Here is a 16634-nt window from a genome sequence, read left to right as displayed (position 1 = left end):
GAGCGGCCAACTTTGGCTCAGGTCATGGTCTCACATCTCCTGGGTTCGGGTCCCACGTGTTCAGGTCCCCTGTCAGGCTCTGTGTTGACAGCTCGGAGCCTGGAGCCTGCTTCGAATTCTGTGTCTCCCTCTCTCTGTCCCTCCCCCACTCAAACTGTGTCTCCCCCTCTCTGTCTCCTCAAAATAATTAACATCAAAAAAAATTTGTTTAAGTATCTTATGGTTTGTTTCCCTCTCTCTCTCCCCCCTCCCATATGTTCATCTGTTTTGTTCCTTAAATTCCACATATGAGTAAAATCATATGCTATTTATCTTTCTCTGACTGACTTATTTTGCTTAGCATGATACATTCTAGCTCCATCCACGTCGTTGCAAATGGCAAGAGTTCATTCTTTTTTATGGCTGAGTAATATTCCCTCATATATATACCATATCTTCTTTATCCATTCATCTGTTGGTGGACATTTGAGGACACCAAGCCTTTCTTTGAGCCCAGACTGACTTGTTAGAAACAAGCAACTACTTCCACCCCCTCCATTTACTCAGAAGTAAACATTCAAAGGAAGGTTAGAAAGAGACTGAGAACCAGAGAGTCAGAGAGTACCACAGAGTGAAGGTCGAGAATTCCCACAGGTCTCCCCAGGTGATTTCCTGAGGGAAGTGATTGGAATCTTACAACCCTGGCTTTTTTCTCAGCCTTCCCCCCGCCCCAACCTGGGACTATTTCTGGGTCTTAAAGTCTCAATCTGAGATCAGGTTTGTGACTTAAAAGATAAAATTTATCTGGAATCTTTAATCTGGGACTCATCTTTCTAAGTTCCCAAATCAGGCAGGGACATTTCCAGGGAACTTGGGCCCCCATGGCTACAAGGAGAGGGAGCAGCTGTTAATGGCTGACTCTAGCTGGTCTTAAGAGTTAACTTCCTTCATGTTAACACACTCCTTGCTTGCTGACTCAAGGCCCCTGATCTGTGACAGAACTAATTTGCTGCCTTTGAGATATGCAGACCACTGACCTTCAGGAATAAAGGACCAGAATGTTCCCAGGCCACAGAGGCAAGCCTGTTTGAAGCTCTCTTGGCTTTCTGATTAGCCCAGCAATCTTTTAGCAAAATGTTTTTCTCGTTTAAGGTCACACAAATGACTTTACTGACCTCCCTCTGTGCATCTGTAGACCTTGCCCTCCTTTTCAGAAAGAACAGAGTACTCTTGCACAACCCCCAGGTACCAAGGAACAAGACTTTCTTGCACAACCCGCCCAAACTCAGAGTACCAAAGAACCAGAACTTCTTGCACAACCTCCAAGCACTGAGATAACTCTATAGCTGGCATCAACAAGTCTACACATAATCCAGAAATGTCACAGACCACTGCACTCCCTTAACTGATTAAACCCCTTTAAAATTCTCTGGGCTGGGGGTGCCTGGGTGGCTCAAGTTGGTTAAGTGTCCGACTTCAGCTCAGGTCATGATCTCACAGTTTGTGGGTTCGAGCCCCCTGTGGGGCTCTGTGCTGACAGCTCAGAGCCTGGAGCCTGCTTCGGATTCTGTGTCTCCCTCTCTCTCTGCCCCTCCCCCATTCACACTCTGTGTGTGTGTGTGTGTGTGTGTGTGTGTGTGTGTGTCTCTCTCTCGCAAAAATAAACATTAAATTTTTTTTAAAAAATCTCTGGGCCAAAGATAAACAAGAAAACAAAAACAAAAAGACAAAAAACTAAATAAAAATGTCCGGGCCAGGGAAAAACCAGAGAGCTGGCCTTTGGACAAGAGTTGGCCTACCCAGCTAGCTGACCCGCCTCCGGAATAAAGCTCATATTCCTTTTCAATCAAAACTCATCTCTTGTATTGGCCTTTCCAGCTGGTAGCCCAGCTTGGATTTCCGCAATGCAGCAAGCCACAGAGACCCCACAACCACAAGCTTCCAGAAACTGTCGAACCTCCAAATAGCCTCAGTGTGAGCATATCTCTATCAATGCCTGCCCGCAGTCGGCTTCCGGCTAGGCACAGTTGAGAGGGAATAGACACATAAAAAAGCAACGACATAATTAAAGGAGGAGTCAATCTCACAGCTTCACACAAGTACGCTCACAGCTGGAGATACAATCAACACTCCTTCAAGTGGTCACACATAACCATGCAGTCTCACAGGCACATTACGTCACACATTCACACACATACACTGACGTGTTAAGGCCTAGGGCTCCACACACGCCGGTCTCCGACGCCGGGCTCTGACACGCCTCACCTTCAGCTTCCCCAGCGTCAGGCTCACGTCCCCCAGTCCCGGAAGAAACCAATGGCCTCGGTCGCCGCGCTGTTCCACTCGCTCCAGCACTACGGAGCTGACCACCTTAGAAGGAAGTGACGTTACACCCGGAGGCCTCTGGAAAGTGTAGGCCAGAACACGACAGACCCCAGAGAGCGGGCAACCCGAGTAATCCTCCCCGGGCTCCTAACGACAACCTGCTGCTCCTCCGCTCACTACCGACGAACCACGCAACCTGACAGTCCCAGTTCCCAACCGGGGTCACTCGCAATCGCAATCCCGGTTGCTTCCGGCTAAACGCCGGAAGTTTATTTCCGCCCCGAGGACTTCTGGGACTTGTAGTGTGGCCTAAAATCCCCCCCCCCCACCCCCACCCCTACCCCCCCGGATAGCTGATCCGGACAGTCTTGAACCCTCAGCCGCAGCTTGAGCCTTGCTGCGGGAGGTGACCCCGCAGAGTTTGGAAGACCCGCAGTTGGAGGACACGATAGAGCGGAGTCTGTAGAGGCTAAACATGAGGAATACTTGGGCCCTAATGGCTGTCAGGCTTGTGGGGAAGGAGAGGGAGAGTGATGCTTTAGTGCTGGTGTGAGTGCGTTGGCTTCAGTTTATGACCTCGGGTGTGATTATGCTGCTGTTCCCGAGACTGTATTTTACGGTTAAAAAAAAAAAATGTTGAATGTTTAAAGTACAGTTTTTGAATGTAGCATAAAAAACTGCCCAAATCAGCTGGGTAAGTTTTCAGAGATTTCTCAGACCGTATAACTAGCACCCAGAAGTCCCCTACCTGCCTCCTGTAAAGTCTCCATCATCTAACTTACAATGTAGATTAGTTGTGCCTGATTTTGAAGCTTACATAAATGTTATCATATTGTATGTACACTCTTTTCCCCCTTTGGTCTGACTTCTTTCCGCCAATTATTTGTGAGTTTAATCAATAAAGTTAGTTCATTCTCATTGTTGATGGTATTTGGCTTGTTTTCAGCTTGGGGCTACTAAGAATAGTGCTCCATAAACATTCTTGTTTGTAGTCTTTTGCTGTGTATATGTGTCATCTTGGTTACATATATTTTTAGGAGGAGAGTTGCTAGGTCATAGGTTACATATATGTTTAGCTTTAGTAGGTATTGCCAAGTGGTGTTCCCAGGTGGTTTCCCAATTGGAATTCCACCAGCTCTGTCTTGTAGTTCTAATTGTTCTGCCTTTTAACATACTTAATATTGTATGCCTTTTCCTTTTTAAACTTTCTGGTGGATGTATGGTTGTTTTCCTTTGAATTGCCCTGATGTGTACATTTGTATACCTTCCGTAACAGGCAAAGATACCCAATCAACTTTAGCATTTATTGTGGACAAACAAGAGGAGCAGCAAGAAGATTTATGTCCCCTTGCAGAGGTGTGTGTTGTATGTATTGGTGTTGATCCAATGCTTTCAATATTGCCTCTTTCCAAACCTTATAAGGACAAATAGGACTGCAGTAAAGGCAAAGGTCCGTTCTTCCTGAAGAGCGACCCAAGGCCACATGCACTAGTCAAAGTATGTTGGGAACTTGACAGTGACCAAGGTTGCCAAATATTTGAAGCCCTTTTGGACGTTGGAACATAAGTTACTGTGATTCCAGGAGTTTTTTTTTAAGCCCCTTTGGCTTATATCAAGGTATTAGTTGGCCTGAGTTCTCATTTAATGGATCCAGAGAAAAATTTACTTCCAAGCTCATTTTTGTTGGCAGATTTCAGTTCCTTGTGTTGTAGGACTGAAGTCCCTATTTCATTACTGGCTGTCAGCTGGGGACCACTCTCTGATATTTTCCAAATGTCCCCCACAGGCAATTCACAATGAATGTTCGCTTTCTTTCAGGTCAGCTAGAACACATCTCTGAATTCTTTTCTGCTTAGTAGACAGAGAAAACACTGCTTTTATTTTTTTTTTTAATTTTTTTTTCAACGTTTATTTATTTTTGGGACAGAGAGAGACAGAGCATGAACGGGGGAGGGGCAGAGAGAGAGGGAGACACAGAATCGGAAACAGGCTCCAGGCTCTGAGCCATCAGCCCAGAGCCCGACGCGGGGCTCGAACTCACGGACCGCGAGATCGTGACCTGGCTGAAGTCGGACACTTAACTGACTGCGCCACCCAGGCGCCCCTTGAGAAAACACTGCTTTTAAAGGGCTCATATTAGATTCGGTTCAGCCAACCCAAATAAACTATCTTAAGGTTTCTACCTAGTCACTTTAAATACATTCAAAATCTCTTTTGCCATGTATTATAACATTATCACAGGAATAACATCAGGGGGCTGTATATCATGGGTGACTTCTTAGAATTCTACCTACTGCAGCTATGGTAATCAGAACAGTGTTATATTTGTACAAGGATAAAACACAGACAAAGGAAATGCAATAGAAAATAAAAAAATAGTCACTTAAAAAAAAATTCCACATCAGTTCAGTGGAGGAAGGATGGGGATGGTCTTTTCAGTATATAGTGCTGGAACAATTAGACATCCACAAGGGAAAAAAAAGAATCTTTATCCTCACCTTACATAGTACACAAAATTAATGCAAGATTTTCTTTGACAAAATGCCTAATGTGAAATTTTCACTTAAATGTAAAAATTAAGATAACTTTAAAAGAATACATATGTAGAAAAATACCTTCATGTTGTTGGGGAAATGATTTATTAAACAGAACATAAAAAGTACAAGCCATAAAAGAAAAAGTAGGACTTCATTAAAATTAAGAAATGTAGGGGTGCCTGGGCGGCTCAGTCGGCTAAGCGTCTGACTTCGGCTCAGGTCATGATCTCACCATTCATGGGTTCAAGCCCCGTGTCAGGCTCTGTGCTGACAGCTCGGAGCCTGAAGCCTGCTTCGGATTCTGTGTCTCCCTCTCTCTCTGCCCCTCCCCTGCCTGTGCTCTGTCTTTCTCTCAAAAATAAACATTAAACATTTTAAAAAACACAAAATAATAAAATTAAGAAATGACATTAAAAGACACTATGAAGACAGTGAAAATATTTGAAAGGGGTCTTTGTAATACATTATAGACTTGTATCATAAATTTAAAAAAGACCTCCTACAATTCAGTAAGAAAAAGGTGACAAGCAACCCAATAAAAGTGGGCAACAGGTTTGCACAGACATTCACCAAAGTGTGTATTTAAATGGCATAGGAAGATGCTGAAAGTCAGTACTTATCAGAGAAATGCAAATTAAAACTGCAATGTAATTCTACTACATACCAATAAAACAGTTAAAATTGAAAAAACAATATCAATTGTTGATGAGGATGTGAACCAAACAGAATTCTCATACATTGCCAGCGGGAATGCAAAATGGGATAGCCACTTTGCAAAACTGGCAGCATGTGGAAGGCAGGAAGCCACAAAGATGTTTACAGCCTTGATGTATTAGGGTTCTCCAGCAAAACAGAACCAATAGGAGACCATATATGTATGTATTCCATCAACTTAGAATCTTATGCCCCCAAAATATCTTCCAAAAATTAAGATAAAATACTTATTTTGACAAACTGAGATAATTGACTGGCAGGATACCTGAACTAAATAGATGCTAAAGGAAAAAAATTTTAAGTTTATTTCTTTAAGCAATCTTCACACCAAATGTGGGGTGGAACTCATCACCCTGTGATCAAGAACTGCATGCTTCATTGACTGAGCCAGCCATGCAGCCCAAAGGAAATTTTTGATGTAGAAAGAAAATTATACCAGATGGATCAACACTTTTAACTTTTTTTTATTTTTCTAAATAAACTTCTTGTTTGTTTGTTTGTTTGTTTGTTTATTTATTTATTTATTTATTTAGAGAGGGTGCACAGGAGGGAGAGGGGCAGAGGGAGAGAGAGAATCTTAAGCAGGCTCCACACTCAGCATAGAGCCCTCAGCAGAAGCTCAAACGACTGAGCCTATCCAGGTGCCCCAGGATGGATCAACACTTTTAAAAATAACCTTTTGGGGGCACCTGGGTGGCTCAGTTGGTTAAGCATCCAACTCTTAATCTCAGCTCTGGTCATGATCTCACAATTCATCAGATGGAGCTCTGCATCAGGCTCTGCACTGCACTGACAACATGAACCTACTTAGGATTCTCTCTTCCCCTCTGCTCCTCTCCTCTGTGCTCTTTCTCTCTCAAAGTAAATAAACTAAAAAATATTATATTAAAAAAAGAACCTTTTGGACTTTATGTAAACTATAGAAATATTATTCAACTTATTTGGAATGAACAATCATCTAGATTTTACTGAATAGACTTGTGAATTAAAATTACTGTTTTATTCAGGATGTCACACAAATATTCATAACTGATATCAGAAGTTTTGTCTTGCCCTTCAACTGTAAAATCAATGCTATGCAAGAATCATAGAATTAAATGTCAAGCTTCCATGTTTAAATAAACTATGAGAAGCTCCTCAAAATTTTGGGAATTTTGCTTATAAAAAAGATCAGGTACTAGACATGTCTCCTGAGGCAAGGGAAACAAAAGCAAAAATAGACTATTGGGACTTCACATCAACATAAAAACCTTCTGCACAGTGAAGGAAACAATCAACAAGACTAAAAGGCAAGTTTGGGAATGGGGGAAGGTACTTGCAAATAAGATATCTGATAAAGGGTTAGTATCCAAAATATAAAAAGAACTTATAAAACTCAACACCCAAATAACAAATAATCCAATTAAAAACTGAGCAGAAGACATGAATAGACATTTTTCCAAAGAAGGCATACAGATGGCCAACAGACACATAGAAAGGTGCTCAACATCACTCATGATTAGGGAAATGCAAATCAAAACTACAATGAGTTATCACCTCATACCTGTAAGATGGCTAAAATCAACAACACATGAAACAACACGTGTTGGAAAAGATGCAGAGAAAGGGGAACCCTCTTATACTGTGGAAATGCTAACCTGTGCAGCCACTCTGGAAAACAGTAGGGAGTTCTCAAAAAGTTAAAAATAGAACCACTCTATGACCCAGCAATTGCACAAGGAGGTATATACCCAAGGAATATAAAAATACTAATTCAAAAGGCTACATATACCCCTACCTTTATAGTAGTATTATCTATAATAGCCAAATTATGGAAACAGTCCAAGTGTCCATCAACTGATGGATAAAGAAGAGGTTATATATATATATATATATATATATATATATATATATATATATATATACACAATGGAATATTACTCATCCATAATAATGAATGAAATCTGACCACTTGCAATGATGTGGATAGAGCTAGAGAGTATTAAGCTAAGTGAGATAAGTCAGTCAGAGAAAGACAAATACCATATGATCTCACTCATGTGGAATTTAAGAAACAAAACAAATTAGGATGGGGGGAAAAGACAGAGGCAAACCGAGGAACAGACTCTTAACTATAGAGAGCACACTGATGGTTACCAGAGGGAAGGTATTGGGGGGAGGAGTGCACTTAATGGAGATTAAGGATTGCATTCATTGTGATGAGCAGCAGGTGGGTTGAAGGTTAAGTGTTGAATCACTAAATTGTACACCTGAAGCTAATATTACACTGTATGTTAACTAACTGGAATTAAAATTAAAACTTCAAAAAAAGGTCAGGTGGTGTTTTTTAGCAATGAGTAATTTATTCATTTAGTTTTACTGGACTACTAAGTGCTTATATTTCTCTTGACTGAGCTCTGGAGACTTTTTGAAGAATATCATGCATTTTATTTTTTCAAAATTATTAGCAAAACAAAGGGCATATATATATATGTATATATACATATATACATATATATATATACATATATATACATATATATATATATATATACATATACATATATATATATCCCATAAAGTCTCTAGCTTGTAATAACATCAATTTCTAAGTCATAATGCTTATCCTTTTTTGACCAAAATCTCTACATTGTTAATTTTTCAAGAGACATCATTCTGAAAGGTTGCATTGTAACACCTCACTTTCACAAAAGACCTACATTTGTACCTGTTTTTGCTAACAGAAAGAAATACAAAGAGGATATTCACTTTTACAAAAAAAAAAAAAAAAAAAAAAAAGCTGTCACCATACTAATATAGGTCTTTCCTAAAAAGCAAAGTGGCATATGGTGAACTTTGGAAAGCAGGGGATACTCTTTGCTTTATATCAGTTCAGCCTGCAAAAGGTTTCATAGGGACACCACTTTTGTTCTTTTTTTGGGGGGGGGGGGAGGGGAACACTGTACTTTTGAATAGCAGGGGAAACCTGTACTCTATTTCAATTATTTTCACAAATGCATTCCATTGTCTTTAGCTATTTCTGTGTTTTTTCATAGTTTCTTAAAAATATAGATTATAAAAGTTTCTAGTATTCTAGTACATGCATCAATGTAAATTTTCTTCCATGTACTTTTGTCAAGCAACATTTTCTATACAGAATACCCACTATTATTTATTCCTAGAGCAATTGTAACTTGTGTTGATTTTATCCTTAACAAAAGGGTGATGTCGATAAGAATCAAGTCAGTATTCAGATAGGTAGCTACCCTATGTGTTCTCTTATCAGTCAGATAATGTGTTCTGTATTATACATTTGGTAATAAACCTCTTCTCATTATGCCGTGACAGTTGTGATCTCAACCACCCCATACCCATTTATATACACTTTCTCTCTGATATGAATGTCATGATCAGCATAAAGATTGAGTTCTGCAGGAAGAGCTTACTACATCTTAACATCTTTATTTGATTTTGGTTTTTTTCTTCCCAATATGGAGTATCTGTTAGTGAGTAAAGTGTACATTATGGTTCAGTGTCGAAGACTCTTAAGTCTAAAGTTCTTTTTTGGCCAGCAAAAGAGCAGATGCAGGATTAAAGCGAGACATGGCTAATGTCCAGGAAAAGACGAGAGCCCTGAATAAGGGTCCATGACCCATATTTATTCAGATCAGAAGGCTTACAAAGGTGATGGGCGTGTACAAAGAGACAAACTGTAAACATTAACTTGAGGCTGTGAGGGGGAAAGGGAGGTTTTGAAGATATACCGTGTTTGGGGTTTGGGTCAATATAAAACAAAATCCTGGCGCCAGGCAGATGGGTAGATGGTTGTAAACGGCAGACAGGAGGTGCCATGCCTGTTTATCTTTGCCAGCCTGCGGGGGATGAGACAGATAGGAGAAATAGCCTCAGGGTTAACAAGACACCTTTTCTTTTGTTAACCATCTCTGCTCTGGGCTGCTTTGTCTGCAGTGCAGTGGTCCATAGTTCAATTCACCAATTTACCTAACCTGGCCCTATTCTCCCATGAAAGCAGCTTTTCTGCTATAGTACTAAATTGGGGGTGCTTTCACCCTGAATATATTTGATCTTGTTTATTTTACATACCTATGTATTGGGCCCCTTTGCACCATTCCTATTTTAGGCCTTTGCCTCTCCCTCTCTATTTTGGGGGTTCTGCACCCCCTTTCTATTTTAGGGTGCGTTTGCACCTCCCTATTTCTGGCACCTTTGCGCCTCCCTATTCTCAGGGTGCCTTTGCATCCCATATTCTTGGGGTGCCAATCTGGTTTACCCGAACTCAGGTGTGAGCATCTTATGACTTTGTATTTCTTTATGCCTTGCTAACCCATTGGTGTAAGCCCGGGGGATCCCTAAGCTTATCCCCCACAGCTCAACACCATTCCATAAATAAAATAGATGAAGATAATAGTGACTAACATTTACTAAACAATTCACTAGTTATATTCATGCATTCATAACTCATTTACTCATTACATACCAATGACAGTTATGTTAGTCACCTCAATTTTGCCATACTTGAAGCAAAACATATACGATTGAACGCAATATATATATGTGTGTGTGGAGTTGCATTTAAAAAGGCTCTTGAGGGGCGCCTGGGTGGCTCAGTCAGTTGAGTGACCAACTTCAGCTCAGGTCATGATCTTGCAGTTTGTGAGTTCGAGCCCCGCATAGGGCTCTGTGCTGATGGCTCAGAGCCTGGAGCTTGCCTTGGATTCTGTGTCTCCCTCTCTCTGCCCCTTCCCTGCTCATGCTCTGTCTCTCTCTGTCTCTCAAAAATGAATAAATGTTAAAAAAATTTTTTTAAAGGCTCTTGAGGGGCATGTGCATAGCTCAGTCAGTTGAGCATCTCACTTCAGCTCAGGTCATGATCTCGTGGTTCATAGATTCGAGCCCTGCATTGGGCTCTGTGCTGGCAGCTCAGAGACTGGAGCCTGCTTCAGATTCTGTGTCTCCCTCTCTCTGCCTTCCCCTGCTCACACTCTGTATCTCTCTCTCTCTCTCTCTCTCTCTCTCTCTCTCTCTCTTTTTCTCTCTCTCTCAAAAATAAATAAAACACTTAAAAAATGTTTTTAAAAAGGCTCTCGAATGAAACTGCCAACAGTGGTAACTTGAGGGGAGAAACTAGAGGAAGGGAAATAGTCAAAGGGGAGTTTAGCTTATCTGTAATATTTAAAATTTTTGTAAGTATAAGACATTCACAGATTGTTTCAGAAATAAAAAATAAAGCAGACAAGTATACGAAATGCAAACAGGATGTTGAAAGGAGCATTGTTTATAAAGACAAAATTTAGAAGGCAAACATTTTATCAATAGACTAGTAAAATAATAGTAGAGCCACACAGATAAACATTAGCTCTATTCAAATAAGGATAATGATACACTATTTACTGACTTGGAAAACTGTTCATGCTATGCTCTACCATAGGAAAGGCAATTTGTGAAAAGGAGTTTCTTTTAAAATTTTCTGAAAGAATTTGCTTTGAAAATTTTGAGAGTGGTTATTATAATAGTTTCTTTTGCGCTCTTTGAAATTTTCTGAAAAAATTACAATAAAATGTTAATATTAAAAGTAACACTTCAAAAAAAAAGTAACTCTTCAAAAAGGCAGTATAGTTCTATTTGTATTAAAATATATAAAAATAAAAATAATGAAGAAAAGAAGGTACAGGTATAATTACAGACATATAAGTATGTATATACATACACATATACAAACATATGCAAATGAATGATAAATCATTGCCCTGAAACTTAAGCCTATATATATATATATATATGTATATATATATATATATATATTTTTTTTTTTTTAAGCTTATATAAATAAGACTGTACCGCCAAAACAGCAGGGAAAGCAACTGGAAAGAATAAGTAGTGATGGGTTCAAAATCTTGGAGAAAAATAAGTCAGCCCAGAACTGTAAGCACAATTAACAATTTTAATAATCAGTAAATATACATAAGACAAAAAAATACCTAGAATTATTTTAGGAAAAGTAAAATAAAATTCTAGGATTATTCTGTAATAAATTGTCTGATATTTAAGGTTGACATGCACCAAAGTTTTCATTTTCTTCATTCAAATTTATAAATTCCTGATATTAAGTAAGAAGTGAACTGTTGATGGTTTTCTAATATTTACTATATCCTTGGGCAATTTCAGCTGTCAATACCAAATAAAGGGCTCCTCATATTAATTACAGGATCTAATCAGCATGAAGTCCTAACTCAAATTAAGTGAATGCCTTTCCCACAGATTATTTTCAGAGCTTCTTACCAGCACGACCTTTTCTACATTGATTGAGATTTAAACTACGTACAAAAACCTTCCCACATTCTTTGCATTCATAAAGTTTCTCACCCTTGTGAATTCTCTGATGTTGAGAAAGGTCTGAAGAATGATAAAAGGCCTTTCTACATTCCTTACATTCAAAGGGTTTCTCACCAGTATGAATCCTCTGATGCCAGATAATGGCAGAGCTACTACTAAAGGTTTTCCCACATTCCTTACACTCACAGGGTTTCTCAACCATATGAATTCCCCAATGTTGATGAAGGTCTGAAAGTGATAAAAGGCCTTTCTGCATTCTTTACAGACATATGGTGTTTCACCAGTGTGAATTCTCTGATGTTCTGTAAGTACAGAACTGTTACAAAAGGTCTCTCCACATGCCATACAAACATAGCACTTCTCACCTGTGTGAATTCTCTGATGTTCTGTAAATTTTGAACTGTTACAAAAGGTCTTTCCACAGTCTTTACATATATAGGGTTTTCACCAGTATGAACTCTCTTATGTCGATTAAGGGTTGAGCTACTTCCAAATGTCTTAGCACAATTTTTACATTCATAGGGTTTCTCACCACTACAAATTCTATGCTGTATAAAAAAATACGATGCACTCTTAAAGGCCTTGCTACATTCCTTACATTCATAGGGTTTTTCACCAGTCTGGATTCTCTGATGTCTTTTAAGATCCAAGGAATAATGAAAGGCTTTGCCACATTCTTTACATATATAAGGTTTCTCACCAGTGTGAACTCTCTGATGTTCTATAAGTATTGAATTGCTATGAAAAGCTTTTCCACACTTCTTACATATATATGGTTTCTACCAGTGTGAATTCTCTGATGCAGAGTAATGGCTGGTTTGCTACTAAAGGCTTTTCCATATAACATACATTGATAAGTTTTCTCATTGGCAAGAAGTATCTGATGATAAATAAGGTCTGAGGAATGATTAAAAAAAAAATCCCACTTTCCTTAGCTAGACAGGGTTCCTCACATGTGTAAACTCTCTGATGTGATAGAAATATTGAAAGGCTTTTCCACATTCTTTACCCTCATAGATTTTCTCCTCAGTATAAATGCTCTGGTGGACACAGTCTAAGACTCTACCACATTCCTTATGTTCACAGTTTTCATTAATAAACATGATCTGATGCTGAAAATGTTTTGAACCCCTACTAATGGCCTTCCCATATTCCTTATGGTTCCTGAATTTCTTACCAGTATCAATTCTCTGATGTGTAGTTAGTTGGAAGTCACATACAAAACCTTTCTCATAGTTCTTGCATTCCCAGGCTTTGTCTTCAATATAAGTTTTTTTGATATGGAGTAAGAGATGGGTGCTGACTGAAAGTGTATACATTTTCATAGTTGAAAATAACTTGATTAAAAATTTTCTCACAAGATCCTTGTTTTTCATCAGTTTTTCTTTTCATTCCCAGTCATTTCTATAACAGGAACACTCAAGTTCATGTTTTGTAAGACTTTCCAATATAAACTATTGGGGTGATTCTATTTCATAAACTTCCTCCTTCAGAGATAATTCCTTGGTTTACACCTAGATTCGTGGTCTGAAAGAAAGCATAATAGAAAACATTTGCTCCCCCCCCCCCGGGAAGAAATGAAACTTTTATGGTATAAATAGGGAAATTAAATTAAAATTAATGTATATGAGATGTGAATGATTTATACAGTGATCAAATACACTCTTGGAATTTGATAAATGCACAAAGCACGTGAATTGATAGGAAGTCATACGGGATCATGAGATAACTAGGAAATTTTAAATGAATAGTTTTCAATTTTTGACACAAATTAAAACTACACAGATAATATTTTGCAACTGTCCGAATGGCAAAAGTCTAAGTGTTTGACAGCATATTCTTTCAGGAAGCTATGGAGAAATGGACTCTCTCACTCATTACTAGCTGGATGACAGAATGGTACGCCCCCCCTTGTGGGGGAGAATTCAGCAACATTTAGCCAAATTATATACTTACTTATCCTTTTCTAAACCAACAATATGAGTGACATGACTCAACTCTAAACATATAGTGACATAAATTTTAGAAGATTTACTCACAATGCCCTTCAGTGCAGCACAATTTATAATAGCAATGACTGGAACTAACTCAAATGTCCATCCTTAGGTAACTGGTTGAAAAAACTATGGTGCATCTACTAAGTGGAGTATATTTTCCAACCGTAAAAAGGAATGATGAAAATCTTTAGACCTCCCTGAAGTTATCTCCCGAATATATTGTTAAGTGAAAAAAGGAAGGTGGACTAAATTGTATATAGTATGCTGCCGTGAAAGTAAGAAAGGGAGATTTTTAAGATATACACATTGCTTTTATTTAGGAAAAAAATGGAAAGGTAAAGTCTTGCTGGGGGGGGGGGGGGGAGTGGGTGGGGGGTGCAGAACAGTGTGGAACAGACTGGGATAAAAGCTAGACTTCCCTGAATATACCCTATTTTATGGATTTGCCATTGAAATCTTGGAAATATTCCATATAATTATTTTAAAATGGAATTTTACATTTTTTTTCAACATTTATTTATTTTTGGGACAGAGAGAGAGACAGAGCATGAAGGGGGGAGGGTCAGAGAGAGGGAGACACAGAATCTGAAGCAGGCTCCAGGCTCTGAGCTGTCAGCACAGAGCCCGACGCGGGGCTCGAACTCACGGACCGCGAAATCGTGACCGGGCTGAAGTCGGACGCTTAACCGACTGCGCCACCCAGGCGCCCCCATATAAATATGTTTTTTTTTTTTTTTTTTTTTTATAAATTTTTTTTTTTTCAACGTTTATTTATTTTTGGGACAGAGAGAGACAGAGCATGAACGGGGGAGGGGCAGAGAGAGAGGGAGACACAGAATCGGAAACAGGCTCCAGGCTCTGAGCCATCAGCCCAGAGCCTGACGCGGGGCTCGAACTCACGGACCGCGAGATCATGACCTGGCTGAAGTCGGACGCTTAACCGACTGCGCCACCCAGGCGCCCCTATGTTTTTAATATAAATACATTGAAATGGAAATAATTAAAAAAAATTAAAATGTCCCCACATTACATTTGGGCAAAATCATTAGGAAAAACTCTGCAAGGATAAGTAACATGGAGGGGAAGAGAGAAAAACAGCATAGCATAGTATGGTCAAAAGGGAAGCCAGCTTACTCTGTCATGTTAGGGGCACCTGGGTGGCTCAGTTGGTTAAGTGTCCGACTTCAGCTCAGGTCATGATCTCACACTCCGTGAGTTCGAGCCCCACGTTGGGCTCTGGGCTGACAGTTCAGAGCCTGGAGCCTGCTTCAGATTCTGTGTCTCCCTCTCTCTCTCTCTCTGCTCCTCCCCCACTTGCACTATCTCTCTCATTCTTAAAAATAAACATTAAAAAAATTAAAATATGTACATGTTAAAAGGTATGCATGGATTATTTCAACAATGAAAAGCAGACAAGCAAATACAATGGGCCAAGTAGGATGCTACATGTGACATTCCTTATAAACACAAAAAGTGGAGTTAATCACAGTATTTAGCCATAGATGTTTGGTAAAAATGATGGTACAGTCATATATATTAACATTATTAATACACTTAATCACATGGAATGTTCTGTATGACATATCTTGTCATTAAAAAGGCAATTTATGAGACAATTTGAGTAATGTGATTACATTTGCTTTTAAAAATTTATGAAAAGATCTGTTCCAACAATGTGACAGTAGCTATAGTCCCTTGGGAGGATGAAAGGTAAATTTATTGGCTTCTTTGTAGAATTAAAAAATTTAGAAAAAATTATCACAACAAAATATCACTTTTATAAAATAAAAATATTAATTTATATATACAAATAATGATATCATTTTATCAATATTAAAATATATATCTTAAAGTGATGATATTTTAAATAAAATGGTACAGATGTAAAGATATGCAGGTAAAAATTTATTCTAAAAAGATCAATTGAAGAGTTCCCAAATTGGATGTTGGGGTATAAAAAGACTGTCATTAAATACAAGCTTATAACACTAAAAATATAAAATATCATGAAACTGTGCATAAATAGCATCAAGAAATAGGTACTGAATAAGTTGCACTGGAATAAGAATTTTGGTGATGGAGTGCCTGGGTTGCTCAGTCAGTTAAGCGTCTAACTTTGGCTCAGGTCATGATCTCGCAGTTCATGAGTTCAAGCTCTGCTTTGGATTCTGTGCTCACAGCTCAGAGCCTGGAGCCTGCTTCAGATTCCATCTCTCTCTGTCTCTCTCTGCCCCTCCCCCACTCGCACTCTATCGCTCTCTCTCAAAAATAAATAAACATTTTAAAAATTAAAAAAAAAGAATTTTGGTGAGAACAAAATAAATTCAAATTTTTAATGTACAACTTATAATAATATAGTATTTTAGCTATGCATAAACTAAACAAATTATAGCTATATAAAAAACAAAGTTGATTTAACGTATTTTAAAATATGAAAAAATACAACAAAAAAGATTTTTTTACCTTCTCCACTCAAGATTAGAAAGTTTTAAAAATTGGGGCACCTGGGTGGCTCAGTTGGTTAAGTGTCCAACTTCAGCTCAGTTCATGATCTCACAGTTCATAGGTTTAAGCCCCACATCAAGCTGTGCTGACAGCTCAGAGCCTGGAGCCTGCTTCGGATTCTGTGTCCCTCTCTCTCTCTTGCCCCTCCCCTGTTCATGTTCTGTCTCTGTCCCTCTCTATCAAAAATAAACAAACATTAAAAAAAATTAAAATAAACAACAAAGTTTTTAAAACTTAGAAAGGA

The 16634-nt window shown here is 38.7% G+C and overlaps 1 protein-coding gene across 1 annotated transcript in view; it reads right to left on the bottom strand.

The window, feature by feature from the left end:
- Window positions 1–2543, bottom strand: part of LOC115502502 (zinc finger protein 420) — a 125249-nt gene extending 122706 nt beyond the window's left edge. The window contains exon 1 of the mRNA XM_032591444.2: window positions 2245–2543. The gene's annotated coding sequence lies outside the window, so the exon portion shown is untranslated. The remainder of the gene's footprint in view (window positions 1–2244) is intronic.
- Window positions 2544–16634: the final 14091 nt, after the last annotated feature.

Source organism: Lynx canadensis, chromosome E2 (genome assembly GCF_007474595.2).
Source record: "Lynx canadensis isolate LIC74 chromosome E2, mLynCan4.pri.v2, whole genome shotgun sequence".
Taxonomy (NCBI): domain Eukaryota; kingdom Metazoa; phylum Chordata; class Mammalia; order Carnivora; family Felidae; genus Lynx; species Lynx canadensis.
The sequence above is the reverse complement of the archived record's forward strand: the minus strand, read 5'-3'. Positions and strand labels throughout refer to the sequence as shown.